Source organism: Hippopotamus amphibius, chromosome 2, assembly GCF_030028045.1.
Source record: "Hippopotamus amphibius kiboko isolate mHipAmp2 chromosome 2, mHipAmp2.hap2, whole genome shotgun sequence".
In the NCBI taxonomy this organism is placed as follows: domain Eukaryota; kingdom Metazoa; phylum Chordata; class Mammalia; order Artiodactyla; family Hippopotamidae; genus Hippopotamus; species Hippopotamus amphibius.
The window spans coordinates 218423456-218436033 of NC_080187.1; the positions used below are offsets into that span (position 1 = coordinate 218423456).

A 12578-nucleotide genomic window follows, 5' to 3' on the forward strand; every position below is an offset into this window, starting at 1 on the left:
ACAGAGAGAAAAGTTCCAACACTGTCTAACTGAAATTCAGAAAGCAATGAGGTCAAGGTAATAGTGAAGAGATTTTGACTGAGGATTTTCCAGAAGAAATATATAGAAATAAATTCAAAGATTTAATAAGGCTAAGATATTTCAAGTAAGAAAAACAAAACTATTATGTTCCTTGACAAACCCTTGTGAAACTGCAGAATATTAAAGACAAAGAAAAGATCTTACAGCCGAGTTAAAAAAAAAAAGGATCATTCTCAAAGGAGCGGCAGACTGACAGCTAATGTTTCAAAAGAAACAATGGAAAACAGAAGTCAATGGAATAATATCTTCAACGTGCTGAATGAAAATAACTGGCAACCTAGGATACTATTTCTAGGAAAACTGTTTTTCAAAAATGGAGGTAAAACAAATACATTTTAAAACTAATAAAAACTGAGAGAGTAATGCAGTAGACACTCATCCGAGAAAATTCTAAAGGATGAACTTCAAATACAAGGAGGATCTGATATATAAGAAGAAATGAAGAGAAACAGAAATAATAAATATATAGGTAACTCTAAATGAACAGACTGTATAAAACAACAATAATAATGTCTTATGAGATTAAAAACATAGAACTAAAATAAATGACAATAACATAAATCAGGAGGGGTGGTGAATAAAATGAATCTAGTCTAAGGTCCCAGTATTATCTGGGCATAGGTTAAGACATTGATTAATTTGAGATATGATTCATATGCATGTTAGATTTTTTAGGGCAATCTGTCAATAATAGACAGAGAGTGTATAATTTCACAACTAGTAGAGAAAAAGAATGAGTTGATTAAAAAAATAATCAAAAGACTTAAAAAGAGAGCTTGTAAAAGGAGAAGAACCCCACACAGAACAGGGATAGTGGTTACATTAAAAATAAATGCATTCACTAAAAGATAAAAGTTGTCAAATTGATTTTAAGAATAAAGCAACCACATGCTGTTTACAAAAGACACTCTAAAACATAGGAGGGCTTCCCTGGCGACAAAGTGATTAAGAATCTGCCAGCCAATGCAGCGGATATGGGTTCGAGCTCTGGTCTGGGAAGATCCCACATGCCACGGAGCAACTAAGCCCATGTGCCACAACTACCAAGCCTACACTCTAGGGTTGATGAGCCACAACTACTGAGCCCATGTACCACAACTACTGAAGTCTGTATGCCTAGAGCCTGAGCTCCACAACAAGAGAAGCTACTGCAATGAGAAGGCTGCACACTGCAACAAGAGTAGCTGCTGCTGTCCACAATTAGAAAAAGCCCACATGCAGCAATGAAGACCCAATGCAGTCAATAAATAAATAAATAAATAAATAAATAAGTAAATAAATAAATTTGTAAAAAAATACACAGAAGGCAATATTTTAAAAAAATAAAACAAAACATGAATACAAAAGAGCTAAAGGTTAAAGTATGACAAACGGTGCAAATTTTAACATAAGGAAAGATAGGAAAATTGCATTAATATCAGATAAACTAAAAGGCAAAAAGCATTACTAGCGTTAAATGGGCACTCTTCATAATGTTAAGCAACTCAATTCATAAAGATGTAACTTTAGTTGATGCAACTAATAACATAGCTTCAGATCTAGATAGGATTAAATATCTATAAAAATAAAAGGAGATACAGACAAGTGAACAAGCATAATGCATCTCTGTCAGTGATCAAAAGAACAAATATAAAAATAAATATATAAGTTTGAAAAACACAATTAATGACAAAATGGACATATACAAAACAATGCAGTCACAATAGAAGACCATATTCTTTTCAAGCACACATGTAAAATTAAAAAAAGAACCATATTCTGGACTGTAAAGGGAAAGTATCTACAAAGTTCAAATCATATGGACCATTACTCTGACCACAGAGCAATCAAGCTAGAAATCAATAATAAAACAGTAACTAGAAATATTTCAAATATTTTCCACATATTTAGAAATCAAGAAATACTTCCAATAATTCATGGGTCAAAGAATAAGTCAAAATGAAAATTAGAAAAATCTGGGGTGCTGTATAATAGCAAAAACATTACATTTTGAAACGTGTGTGATGTAGCTAAGATAGTAATCAGAGGAGAATTAATAACTTTAAATGCTTTTAATAGAAAAGAAGAGGGGCTAAGAATTAATTAATTAAGCATTCATCTCAAGAAGTTAGAAAAGAAACATTAAAAATGTAGAAAAGGAAGAAGGAAAAAGTAGAAGGAAGAAAATAATATAAGTTAGGAGTCAGTAAACTTTGGCCTATAGCTCAAACCTGGCTAGTGGCCTATTTTTTATGGCCCGTAAAACTAACAATGTTTTTTACATTTTTAAAAGGTCATGGGGGGGGGGGTAGAGAAAGAGGAAGGGGTGGGGAAAGGAGGAGGCAGAAGAAGGTGAGAGAGGGACAGGGAGAGGGAGAGAGAAAGAGGTGTGAGGAAGTGAGAGAGAAAATAAATATGTGGTAGAGATTTTATGTGATCTGCAAAGCCTAGAAATATCCCTAAAATATGAATGTGAAATAATGGTGTGTTCAGACCAACAAAAGCAAATTATTAACTGCCATAAGGCCTATATCGAGAAATAGAACTAAAGTTATACCATACCAGGATGGTATAAAAATTCTAAATCTGTATGCACCCAATAATACAGCTTCAATATACATATAGCAAAAGGTGATGGAATTAAAAGAGAAATAAAGAAACCCACACTCATAGTGGAAGATTTTAATGCACCTCTTTCAATAGCTGGTAGAAGGAGTGGACAGAAATACTCATTTAAAGATAGAGAAGATCTGAACAACAAAAGCAACAAATCTGTATAATTAATATAAAACACTACTCCTGACAAGGACAAAACTCAAAAATTCTTTCAAGTACACATGGAATATTTATCAAACTTCATCATATGCTGGGTCATAAAGCAAGTCAACAAATTTTAAATGTCTGAAATTATTCACTCTGTATTGTCTGACCACAGAAGAACTGTTAGAAAAAACCCTAGAAAATTCCCACTTTTTGGGAGGTTAAGCAATAAACATCTAAATAATTTATGAACAAAGAAAAAAATTACAGGAGAAATTTAAAAAATTAAAAAAAACTGTATGATAATAACATCAAAATTGTAAGATTGAGCTAAATCACTGCATAGAAAGACATTTATGGTTTTATAGCATTCAATAACATTATAGCATACTGCCAAAGAAGATATAACGACATAAACTTCTATTTAATGAAGCCAGAAGAAAGAACAGCATATCTAACCCAAAGGAAGAAGATGGAAGGAAAAAATAAACGTAAGAACGGAGGTTAATGAAACAGGAAATAAATGTACCATGAAAAACCCAATGGAGACCAAGAAAGGTTCTTTGAATAGATTAATAAAATTTACATGTCTCTAGCAACATTATTAATGAAATCCAATGGAAATTACAAAGTATCAACACTGGAAATGAAAAAGGGGCCATCATCATAGATCCTAAAGACATTAAAAAAATAATAAGAGCTAACAAATATTTGACAGTTTAGATAAAATAGACAGATTCCTCACAACTGCTTCAAAAATGACATAAGAAGAAACGGAGATTCTAAATAGTTTGAAATCTCTTAAAGAAACTGAGTCTAATTTTAACACACACACAAAACACAACCACATGATCATATGGTTTCACAGTGAATTTTTCCAATCATTTTTTCCAATCATTTAAAAAAGATATCACATCAATTTTGTAGAAACTCTTCCATAGAACAGAAACAGAGGATAAAGTTTACAACATTTTTTATGAGGCCAGAATAATCTTGATATTAAAACCTAATGTGAACATTATAGGAAATGAAAGATCAATATTTCTCATGAATATAGATGTCAAAATCGTAATCAAAATACTAGCAAATCAAATTTAGTGACATACAAAAGGGATGATATCATAAATGAGGTTTACTCCAGGAATGTATGAGTGGGTAAACATTTGAAAATCAACCAATATAATCCACAAATAAAATCATATGATCACTGCAACAGATGAAGAAAAAGCATTTGATAACTTTCAACATCATTTATGAAAGATAAAACTTAGCAAACTAGGAATGGAAGGCAACTGCCTAATCTGATATGTAGCATCTACAAAAATGCTACAGCTAACATCATATTTAATGGTGAAATAGAACAAGTTTCTCTTTGGAATTGGAAACTAGTCAAGGATATCTGCTATTAACTCTCCAATTCAAAAATTTTCTGGAGGGCCTACTCAATGCAACAATACAAAAAGACCACCCCTCCCTCCCCCAGATTGGAAAAGAAAAAGTAAAACTATCATTCTTTGCAGTTTATAGGTCATGAACCTAGAAAGTCCAAAAGATTCTACAAGCTACTAGAATTTGGAAGTAAAGTTAGAAAGTTTCCGGAATACAAGATCAATGAATAAAAATAAATTGTATTTCTAGATCTCAATTGTTGCTGGCATTTTAAAGATGTTTTTTACAATGTAAAAAATACATAAAATGCATAGAGATAATCTAATGAGTAATGTTCAAGACCTTTACTTTGAAAACTAAAAAATATTTGTGAGAGTATTAGGAACATACCATGTCCATTGATTAGGAGATTTAATATTGCAAAGATATCAATTTTCTCTCAATTGATTTATAGATTAATTTATATGGAATTAATTATATAGATTCCATATTAAATATATAATTATTCTATATAAAGTCCACATACATTAATTTATATAGAAATGCAAAGGCTGAAAATAGCAAAGACAAATCATAAGAAGAAAAACAAAACTGGAGGACTTACACTGCATAGTAAGACTTACAAAACTGTGGTCATTTTGTGCCAAGCATAGACACACCAATGGAACAAAATAGAGTCTGAATCAGACCCACACGTATACAATCACATGCTTTACCTCAAAGGTTACCTTGCAGTATAATATAGCAATAATAGTTTCAATAATGTTGCCAGGGCAGGTGTATAAATATATGGGAAAATGGACTTTCACCACATGCCACACCATATACGAAAGTCATTTTTAGGAGGGTTGTAGATTTAAATGTGAAATGCAGGAGTTTTTATCTTCAGAAACCTGGGGTAGGCAAAGATTTTTTACACCAAAATAGAAGTTCTCAAAGTGAAAAAAAAAAAAAGGGAAATCGAACTACTTTAGTATTAAGATCATTTGTTCATTAAAACATATCAGTAAAAGGGCAGCCCATAGAGTGGGTGAAAGTATCTGTAATACACAGCTGATAAAGGACTCATATGCAGAACGTATAAGGAATTCCCACAAATCAATCAAAAAGACGAACGTAAAAATGGGCAAAAAAACCTGAAAAGGCACCCAACAAAAGATTGCATTGTTTTGTATATGTCCATTTTGTCATTAATTGTGTTTTTCAAACTATCTGGAAAACTGTTATAAAGGTTGAACATATGGAAATCCTATAATCCAGCAATACTGTAATAGGGAAGAAACTCTGTGTTCTATTACAAGTTAATCATTAAAGGTATGTCGCCTATAAGCTTAGATTACACATAATGGTCCATTGCTGGAAACCCTGCCTCCTAGGTAATGAGTGTTAAGCTAAAATACCTTTGTTTAGCTCACAGGAAACATCCTGACCAAGCCTACCTGTGAATGACTGCAGAGAGGAAGAACTTAACACACCCCCTCCAGAGGCTGGCTGGAACCAGGAAATGTTTGACTTTACTCCCTCCCCTTTTAGTGAAAATAAGCCTGAATTCTAACTCAGGCAAGATGGTTCTTTGGGACAGGAGTTCACCACCTTCTCGGTTAGCTGGCTTTCCGAATACAGTCACTATTCCTTGCCCCAGCGGCTCATCTCTCAATTTATTGGCCTGTCCTGTTGTGAGCAGAATGAGCTTGGACTCCATAACAATACAACTCCTAGATATATATCTTCAGAAACATATTCATGTGTTCATTGAAAACATGTACAAGGCTATCCACAGTGGCACTCTTTACAATAGTCAAAATTAGAAAGAATCCAACTGTTATGGACTGAATGTTTGTGTCACCCCATACTCATATGTTGAAGCCTGTGGCTGTATTCGGAGATGGAGTCTCTAAGGAAGTAATTAAGGTTAAATGAGGTCAGAAGGGTGGGGCCCTGATCTGACAGGATCAATATCCTTGCAAGAGACACCAGAGAGCTCATTCTGCCTCCCTCTCTCCTCCGAGAGTCTTTTACAGGAAAGAGCCAGTGAAGACAACAAGAAGGTGCTCGTCTAGAAGCCGGGAGGAAAACTCTCACAAGAAGCAGGACCGGCCAGAACACTGATCTGGGACTTCCAGCTTCCAGAACTGAGAGAAAATACATTTTTGTTGTTTAAGCTACCCAGTCTGTGGTGTTTTATTAAGGCAGCCCAGGGACTGACCATGACCCCAAATGCCCATCGTAATGTAATGGATACATAAGTTGTAGGATGTGCACACAGGAGCACTGTGTTTTATCGTGCTGGGCTTTGGTGCTCTTTTTACAAACTGAAGGTTTGTGGCAACCCTGCGTCAAGGAAGTCTATTAGCATCATTTTCCAGCAGCCTTTGCTGTATCTGTGTCACGTTTTGGTTAATTCTCACAATATTTCAAATTTTTTCATTATTATATTATTATGGTGATCTGTGATCAGTGATCTTTGGTGTTACTACTATGACTCACGGAAGACTCAGATGATGGTTAGCATTTCTTTAGCCATAAAGTATTTTTTAACTAAGGTATGTACATTGGTTTTTTATACCTAGTGCTATTGCACACTTAATAGACTGTGATATAGTTTAAACATAACTGTTATATGCAGTGGGAAACCAAAAAATTAATGGGACTTTTTGTTGCATTATTTGCTTTACTGCGGTGGTCTGGAACCGAACCCGCAATCTCTGAGGTCTGCCTGTATACTGCAAAACTATACATGAGAAGATATAAACTATAATTACACTTAACAACATGGATGCACCTCTCATACCCCTCAGGGGCCTGGAGCACTCCTGCTCCCCATCGTCACTTCTGAATCATCTCTCTTCCCTCCAGATTTGCAGCCTCTGGGGACCCACACCAGTGATGTGCTGGGCATACTCTGAAGCAGCAACTTTCTGTCACTGCCCTCGGTCCTGGAGATGCGGGGCCCTGGTGCAGGGACCGCCAGCCACCCCATCCCCAGTCACTTCCCAGGGATTTGAACGAACACTTCTTTTCAGCGGTGTCCCCAAGCATGCTTAATCCTTGTCCCCAGGTCGATGTATGTCTACACTGCATCATGTACCCCAAGGGCTCTCTGCAGGTGTGTCTACCCTCTGGCAGAACCATATCTCTGTGCTGGGCTTGGGCTCAGGGTGGCTGAATTGCCCTGGGAGATGGGGTCCAGGGGCCCCAGGCCTCCCCCTGTGCTGACGGGAGGAGGGAGAATGGAAGGATGGAGAGAAAGCGTGACCTGAGCTTGAGGGAGACAGTGGCATTACACCAGGCCAGGTGTGGGGCCGTCCTGCCAGGAGGGAGGGGAACAGACTCTGTAATTTACAGAAGCCCCTTTGTCTATTTCCACTGTCATGCTCTAGAAGACAGATTTCTTCTTTTCTTTCTTGTTTACCTCACGATCCTAGTGCCGTCTCCCCCGAGTGATTCAAGGCTCTCCCTGTGGCTTCTCAGGAATCAGGGAAAAGCACCTACATTTCAGGGTGGGAATGCCACCTGAAAAGGTGCTCCTTTGATACAATTCAGACAATGTTCTTGCCCCAATTCTCATTCTATGCCCCCTCCTCTTCACCACCAAGCTCACCTTCTAGAAAATATGTACCAGGGTTGGTCACCAATGTGTTCCTAGGTCAGGAAGAGGACGCATTGGAAACCAGCATGTGTGTCAGATGACACTTCATTACCTTCAAAAACTTATGCACTGAGTATGTTAACTGCTCATATATCTCAAATAGGGCACCCCATGAAGCCAGGCTTATCCAGACAGAATCTGCTCCCATCAGACCCTAAGCCCCCTCCTCCAGGGGGGCTGTTTCCCCACCTTGCCCAGGACTCTGGACACAGGAGGGGAAGCACAGGGGTGTGAATTCACCAGCACCGCATCTTTCAGCTTGAAGTAATCTTGCACATCCAGAAGTTACCCTTCATCTAGAAGGAATCTCCTACACTTAGAATTAACCTTTTGTGATCTGAGAATTAAGGCCATCTTCAACAAGGCATCTTCCCTATCTTTCTTTCGTTCACGTTTCTTATGGGGAATTTATCATTTTTTAAACATCAACCCAGCCCACATATTCATTCACACTTGGCAAGTCACTGAATCATGACAAAACTTAGTTATGTGGCTGGGGGAATGGAAGGCAAGGTTTTAGTGGTCTGACTTAAGTTGGGTCCTGGGAGTTAAGACTCGCCCAGTTGAGAGCATTCCTGGGGCTGTTAGTCACCTGTGACCACCTTGGAAGATCACCAGCTGTGGTAAATGCCAGCACCTTCCAGCCTCTGGAGAACCAAAAATGTCCCAGTGCTCTTCTAAGATCTCCAGCTGGATCCAGATGGGATGTCCAAGATAAAGGATTCTTCACAGAAGCAGTGGGATTGAGAATATGGTTCAAAGTTCCTATTCCAAGCTTTGACAGGGTGGTCATTCACATCTCCCCACATAATGACTTCATTTAAGAACACAAAAAAGACATGGGGATGAGTACGGTGAATGCTAAAAAACAAAATCAAAATCCTGAGCTTCTGCAAAGAAAACCAGATGAACGTCACCAAGGGAAGGCTGTGGTGTTACGTGCGGGTGAGGGGCCATTAGTCACTTATTCTGCCTTTTCCAAGTAACCTGGTAACAGGACCACTTAATTTGGGCTTTGTAACAGATGGTTACCACACAGTTTAAAATATGATGTCGTTTTGCTTGTCACCCATGAAGACCCTTAGATGAAAGAAACCACAACGGGACAATTCTCTGTGGGAAAGATGAGCACATTCTTGCCCTAAATGTGACCCTGTGAGTCTCTTTACTGTCTCTGCCCTTCTGCAGCCACCTCACCCAGCCGGGGCCATTGACCCTCCTTCTCCAGGCATCACTGTGCTGTGCACGTGCTTCTGAGCTTTCCTCCAACAGGACTGCGATGATTTGCGCCTGGTCTGTCTCCTTTATGTTTCTGCCCATGCTCCAGACTCCCTCAACCAACTGGTACCCAACAGTGCACGGGGCTGTGTCAGGGGTGCTGTGGGAGGTCCCTACGAGGAGCACACCCCCTCCCTTGGATTTCAGCCCACACTGCTAACTCCCACGTTTGCATCCTTAGCCCAGACTGCTCCCGAACTCCAGACCCACATGTTCAACTGGACAGCAACTTTCCGAGTCTCACCAGGATATCAGACTTTGCTTCTCCATCACCCCCAACCCCTCCTCCAAGGGTCTGAATCTCCACAGGGCACCATTATCTACCCACGTTCTAAAGACTGCATTCCTCAGGGTCATGCTCGACTCCTACCATTGCTTCCTCTCTTTCTACCATTGCCTCCTCCAATCCATCAGCAAGACCTGTAGGTCCTTCCTCAAAACTGATCCTGCCTTCACATCTAGCTACTTCTCGCCACCGCCACTGCTACTCCATGGCACTGGGGTAACACAGCCGCCGCCTCCCCCTGCCCCCTCCTGCTCCTTTTTCCTCTGCAGAGTCCACTCTCAATGGAGCAGCCATGACGTGTCAATGTGAATCCAAACATGTCACCACTCCTTCTCGAAGCCCTCCCCGGGCTGCACAACCTCCCTACAGTTAACTCCAAGGCTCCGGAGTGCTCCCTGGCCCCAGGCTACCATTCTCTTGCCTTCCTTTCCAACACCTTCAGCCCCCACTCCATCTGCTCCCATGCCCTGCCTTACTTAAATGTGCCAAGGCTTTGAGTGTGTCCCATGGCTCACTCCTCCCTGCCCTCAAGAGCCCTGCCTTGGGCTCCCTCCCTATACCTCGGAGTCCCTACCTCTTGGCCTCATATCATATTGATGGTCTGCCTTATCATTTTTCCTCCCCGTTAGAACTTCATCTCCATAAGGGCAGTGATTTCACCTGTGTGGTCTGCAGCAATGGGATGCCCAGCACCTGGACAGGGTGTCTGTGGGAGTGCAGGTCAGGCTTGCCTTGGGTGTATCTGTCTTGGCAGCTGTCACATCTCTGACTTTAAGATGGGAGCACGTGAGGCTCCAGGGGGCCTCCCAGCTGATCTGGGACATGGCAGGGCTGGGCTGACTCAGGAGGCCTTCAAAACCTGCACATCTTAGGGCTTCTCTGCCAGGTTTGCTCCAATCCAACTCCTCCCGTGGAGAGAGACTCGACATCACAACTCAAAGGTGTCCCCACACTTTCTGACGTCTAGACCTCAGTGTCCCGTGTGTGCAGTGACTGCTGTGTTACACAAACATGCCTCTGCCTTTGGACCCACGAACCTGCTGGAGCATCACGCCATCTCATCCACACCATGGGGGCTTCCCAAAGGGGTGCCAGACGTTACTTCCCAAACCGAGAGACCCACGATCTCTGAGTCTTCGTACATGTGGACGCAGCAGGATAACCTGATTGACAATGAATGCTTTCTTGCATTCTCAGGCTAAATGAAGAAGGCAAGCCATCTTCCCTCCTCTCTCAGGAGGTCAGCTGTTTTACGTCCTGAAGATCTGGGCCCCTTGTTGTCCTCAACTGTCACGGGGTGGGCGTAGGTCCTGACCTCTGGGGATTTAAAGCCCGAGGAGAATGGCAATCCCTCTCCTGTGGGTTCTGTGGGAGGTGAAACTTCACCATTTGATACAGAGGCTTCTCAAACAGGTGGGGCTGCCCATGTGCCTTGGGGAGCTGGGCGTTCACTCTGGATGACTGCCCTGTGCCAGGCTCCAAGGGAGGGGAGCTGGGCCCCCAGGGTGGACAGCTGGACCACAGGCAACACAGGCTATCTTCTTGGCTGGTTTTCTGGACCACATGAGTCCTGGGTCCCTGTCCAGCTCCCAGCGAGGGGGAAGTCCCCCACCCAGAGGCCCTGGGACAGAGTTTATATTTCCTTCCAAACACAACTTGAATTATGTCTTGAACAAATAGATTTTTTTCACTAAAATTTTTTTGACATCCGTATTTCCATATCCCATGGACACAGTAAACAATGTTCCTCATCGATGGTGGATTCACAGTGATCCGAGCACTAAGTTACTGGATGGAGGAATGGACATGCTACACACGGCCACATCGAGCAGCTTTCTCCCCACTGTTCCTCGGTGGAGCTCTGTCTGCCCACGGAGAGTGACAGCAGGGCCCGAGAGGTGCAGCCGGGGCCACCTCCCAGCGCCCGGGCTCCTCACCCAGCCAGGGTGGGGGACTGCATGGGACTCCCCAGCCTCAGCCAGCATCCGCACCAGGATCTGGTCATGGAAAGAGCCTGAGGCATGATGGGGTCTACTGCTCAAAGAGAAGTTCAGAGAAGTTGATGGATAGTGGGTGGGGGAGAGGAACACAGGTTTATTCTGCTCTCTGTTATTTTCCAGTCCTCACTTCCCCATCCTTGGTGGAACCCTGACGTTCAGACCCTCCCTGCCCGGGATCACATTCCTGAAGGCCAGGGCACCAGCCGGCCTCCCCAAGGCCTCCTGTGGCACTGATGGGGTGCCATCTGCAGCCCCGGGTAGGCCACCCTGCTGTCCCTTCTCTCCATCCTCTTGGCACGTGACAGAAACAAGGTACTGTGGGTGAATGTAGCATCTTGTTAAGTTTGGGTCTTTAAAAGGTGTTTTCCAAAACTGGATAGTTAGAGTAAAATAGAACCCTTTAAAAATGCTGGTCTGGAAGGTAAAATGTAAGTGATAAAAATTAATACGTGACCTCTGGAAAAAAATAACAGAAAAGAACTTCCAAAGGAGCAAAAGCTCTTGCTGAGCACAATAAGGCTGGTGGAGAAGGCTGGCATGGTGGACTCCATGCCCTTTACCAGGACTGGAGATTTAAATGAGGCAGCAATTACCATCGCTCTCGGCGATGCTTGGGGCTGAACTTTACCAGGGACTCAGCTGCCATACCTTTCAAGAGAAATTAGCTCATGAAATTTTTTCTTTCTTAATCTTTACCAATTTTCTCTTCTCTATGAATAGTGAATCTCTGGTCTAACATATCTCATCTGAATTACTCTCAGAGAGGCATCTTTAAAATAGCCAGCCTCCAGAGGGAGGGCTTTAAGATTGTGGCTATTCCAGAGAGGTTGTTTTATGTTTGTCGATCAGTCAAAGACCTGGAGGTAAGACAGAGCCAGGTGTGGGTGTTGGGTCTCTGGGATGCTCTTGGCAGCTGTGCCGCAGCCGAGGAGATTACTTTTCCCTGGTCACAACATCAGATCCAACACAGTTATCAGGAATTTGCATCCTGTCTCAAACCAAACACACCATGGGTGAGGCTCTCGAGCCCTGGGCTGAGACCTGACCACCAGGTTGCCCAGCACGAGTAAGGCCCCACTAACCACCATCCCCTCTTTATCTGCGTGGATTCTGTGCCCCCACGGGAGATGCACAGAGGCCTGAGAGGAAGGGCATA

General features: G+C 41.9%; 1 protein-coding gene across 1 annotated transcript in view; it reads right to left on the reverse strand.

Annotated features, from left to right (window-relative positions):
* Nucleotides 1-12578, reverse strand: part of LOC130846163 (OTU domain-containing protein 7A-like) — a 351994-nt gene that overhangs the window by 64602 nt on the left and 274814 nt on the right. The gene's annotated exons all lie outside the window — the stretch shown is intronic.